The sequence below is a fragment of the Triticum aestivum genome, chromosome 7A (assembly GCF_018294505.1).
Source record: "Triticum aestivum cultivar Chinese Spring chromosome 7A, IWGSC CS RefSeq v2.1, whole genome shotgun sequence".
NCBI lineage: Eukaryota > Viridiplantae > Streptophyta > Magnoliopsida > Poales > Poaceae > Triticum > Triticum aestivum.
In genome coordinates this window covers 524855908-524859995 of record NC_057812.1, presented here as the reverse complement: position 1 = coordinate 524859995, position 4088 = coordinate 524855908, and the positions used below count along the sequence as shown (strand labels likewise).

The window sequence follows — 4088 nt, the reverse complement described above, 5'->3', positions numbered from 1 at the left end:
TAATTATGAGGCCTTTAAAACATGGGCCCAAGTCTTAGTGTTATAGAGGATAGTACATATTAGTCTTAGGAAATACATGGGCCCAAGTCGCTATGTTCTCGATCAATCGCTTGTTAGAGCGACAAATCGGCCGATATTTTGAACATTACAAAAAATATAAAATACATAAATAACACAGTAAAAAAAGGTGAAATAAAAAACATAAACTAGGAAGAAGAAAAACAAATTAGTGAACAAACATAAAGTTAAAAGTAGAAAAGTGGAAAATAAAACAAAATCAAAGAAGAAAAAGAGAAAACAAAACAAAAAGGCCAAGGCTAGGCGCCGGCGCACCGGCCCAATCTTTCGGCCGGTCCGCTACTAGTCATCGATCTGAAAGTCACGAACCGTCAGATCTCACGTCCTCTTCCTTTCCCTTCCCGTCCTTCTTCCCAGTACGCACAAGGAAACAAAAACACAACGAGCACCATCGATTCATGCCCCGGCGACCTCGAAGCTCCGTTGGTTCCCCAATGCTCGTCGCTCGCCGTTGCCACTCATCGATTGCAGCACAAAAAACAAAGAATACGCTAGTTTGAAACCAAAAACACATAGTTCCAGCAAATAATTAATATGGCTCCAGCAAACAATAATGTGGTTGTAGCAAAAATGCTATGATTTCAGCAAAAGACATTGATATGGTTCCAGCAAAAAATACACATGGTTCCAACAAAAAATTGCTATAGTTCCAGCAAAAAATGAAAAGTGTTTCCTCCAGAAAAAAAGGTCAATGCAGCAAAAGAATTCATGGAGTTGCCGTTGTATCCGCCCAGCACCATCCTTGCCGCTTGCAGGAACTCAAAAATGCTAGTTCCAGCAAAAAATCTGTGCAACAAAAATCATGGCACCGCCGCCATGGTCGCCCGGCACAATCATCCCCTGCTGCAGCAAATCAAGAAAATGCTTCCAGCAAAAATCGAAAGTGGTTCCAGCAAAAATAGAAAAAGACATCAACTTACCACGGCCATCGTTGTCGCCGCCACCACCATCCTCGCCGGTTGAATCAAATCCTCACGCTGGTTGAAGCAAATCCCGATGCTGGTTCCAGCACCGCGTTCTCACCAGGTCCCAGCGTGTTCCCTCCGCGCGTCGCCGTCGGTCCGAGGACGCAAACAACCTCCACCCCAGGCCGGCCGCTCCATGGCCTCGCTCCATGTGCGCAGCTCGCCGCGGCCGCGGGTGCAGCTAGTCGCGGTGGCGTTTCATGGACTCAGCTCTCCGCTCGCGTTGGCTCCGGCACCCCTCAACCATGGTCTCCGGCGCTGGTATTTCGGGGATTCAGAGACAGAGAGAGAATGGCGACAGGGGTAGAACTGGATAGAGATACTCGCATGGGGCGGGGATAAGATTTCTGTGGTGAGCGGTGGTCAAGGGGTTGCGTGGGTCCACGTGTGTGCGCGTTGGGCGGCGAGGGGACCGGCCCAGTTTCGGCCGGTGCGCCGAAGCGAAGCGTTTTCCAAACAAAAAGTATCGAGATAAGGCTGGCCAATGACCCGGGAGCTCGTTCGTATAGGTTGGCAGCGAATGCACACGCGGCACCCGACTGGCCCGGGCCATTGGCACGCCGCGAAGCGAGCGGACGCTGGCAGCGAGCGAGAGAACCAAACATGAACTGTAGCACAGTAGCAACTGGAATGTGTTAGTGTAGCGACTGGAATGAATTACCGCGGCACTTTTCTGTAAAAAGAGAACCATTTTTGAAAAAACGTACACTTTTTGCAATTCTAAAGATATTATGAAAAGTACATACGGTTTTTGATTTTTTTTAAACATGACGTTTTTCTTAAAAACCAAAACAATTTTTGAAACCACGACTTTTTTGAGATTCCTGAATATTTTTAAAATTTTTGAATAAAATTTGAAAAACGGGAACCTGTTTAAAATTCCCAAATTTATTTATGGTCAAATTTTCAAGAAAATGGGACATTGTTTAAAACATGAACATATTTTGAACTTGTGGCCAAATGTAAAAAAGGGAACATTTTCTGAAACCAAATTTTTGTAATTCCCGAAAAATCAATTTGTGATTTTTTTTCTAAGAAACGGGGATAGTTTTTGAAATTACGAGCAATTCTTGAAAAAGTGAACATTTTTCTAAAGAAAACAGGAATGTTTTTTCAAATTTCAAATAATATTTAAAAGTGTTAAATTTTTTTGAAAATAAAAATAATATTAAAGAAGAAATGAAAAGAAAACTGAAAAACTAGTAAAAACCAGTTGAGAACCTTCTAGAGCAAACTGCTAGATCATCAAGGTATTTCTTTTTCACGAAAGAGAAATCATTGCGCCAAGGGAAAATATCACTGAAATTAGCTGAATTATCATTTTTCAGTGTTAAAACGAGCAAAAGCAAAATCATGGAAGGGGTGCATTGCGAACGGTTTTAAGAGTTCAGGGTTATTTTTTCAACAAAATAATAGATTAGGGGGGGGGGGGGGGGTAATATGATCCATAGGACAAGTTTACGTGGTGGGAGCGTAAATTGAACTTCTATCTTTTCTTTTTTAACTCAAATCTCATTTAGCCAACTACACTAGATTTCTGTTGTCATAGATTCGTGCCTTCGTGGATTCGGTATTTATTACACAGTCCCACCTCGCTCCTTTGGAGCAAATCTTAGCAATTTATATATGACCGTATGATGAGAATCAACCGGCCGCAACAAGATGATAATAAGAACGAGAGGCCCAATAAAGGAAGGAGAGGGGTAATATCTTCATTGGTCAAAAAGGGCTCGTGGGATCATATATATGCGCTGGTTAAAGACAGACTCGTTGCATCATGCAATGGTGCGAGCTTGGTTTGTGGCCAGTCAAAAACGGGGCAGAGGACCCTCGCAAAAAAAAAAAAAAAAAAAAAAAAACGGGGCAGAGGAGCGTGATTAGGAGGCCATAGTCGTCGATGAAAAATAATAGACAACAACGGAGGAGTGCGAATATGAGGCGCCGGACTTAATCAAAGGGGTATCCTCGCAAGCATATAACATCAATTCTTTACCTGTCTAGGCTGACGGCCTAACCAAAATCAGTTTATAAATGGGACATCTAAATTAAATTCCAAATAAGTACATTTCGACAACATTTTAAAACCCATCTTTCTAAGTTACGATATCCTTTTTTAAGTTGATTATAAGTTAGAATATCTTTTTATCAAGCAGAAAAAAATTCCATGTTCAAAAATATATTTTAGGTATAGGGTAAAATTATACTGGCTACCAAGAAGAATGTTCCAAGTCCAAGAGAAAAATCCCCTAAGTTTAGGGAATAAATATTCAAGTTTTCAATTCTTGGTTAATGTGAAATTCTTGATCCTTCTGCGTGTCTGTCTCACAGCCTACATATGACTTGCATCCGTATGTAAAATGAATGAATCTACACTTTAAGACATGTCTATATACATCCGTATATAGTTCATATTGTAATCTCTAAAATGACTTACATTTAGAAACGGAGAGAGTACATCATTATGTGGATGGATAGCACCTAAAACAGTGGATGAAGAAATACAACTAGGAAAGCCGCAAAATGAACAATGCCTATATTTGTTAGCCATTTTGTGAAGATAGTCTGGCTGAAAGCACATCACTCTTCGACTAAAAAAATTGATGCAGCCATAAATGAAATCATCACTTTGTGTTTTAGGACACACTTATTGTCTTGGGAGTACGGTGAAATTATCTTCCGTTACAATGTACGGGCATTTTTGCTAGTATTATATCAATAGAACATTGGATACAACCAAAATTACCTAAACAAAGGGGATATATACGCTGCTCCTCCCGAGGGCTCATGTCGGAATTCCTATACGACGCTCATTGTGCTTAATGTCGTTGAAACACACAGCCGGTGTGCAAACCAGCGATGGAGTGTGCCGGCTCATAAGCTAGCGTAGCAGTTTTTTCTGTACCATTTTTCTGGGAACCTTCTAGAAGGTTCCAGACGTGTTTCTATTGGTTTCTTTTACTGGTTTACCTTTTTTTGTATTTTTTTCCTTTAATTTTGTTTTTATGTTTTTTGTAAATTCAAAATTCTAAAAAATTATTCAAAAAA

The 4088-nt window shown here is 40.7% G+C and overlaps 1 long non-coding RNA gene across 1 annotated transcript; it reads right to left on the bottom strand.

Moving 5' to 3' along the window:
* On the bottom strand, window positions 1-1496 carry LOC123147972 (uncharacterized). The gene is made up of 2 exons (XR_006473566.1): window positions 999-1496; window positions 1-921 (listed from the first exon to the last, which is right to left on the bottom strand). It is a non-coding gene; the product is annotated as an uncharacterized lncRNA (long non-coding RNA).
* Between the last annotated feature and the right edge of the window lie 2592 nt (window positions 1497-4088).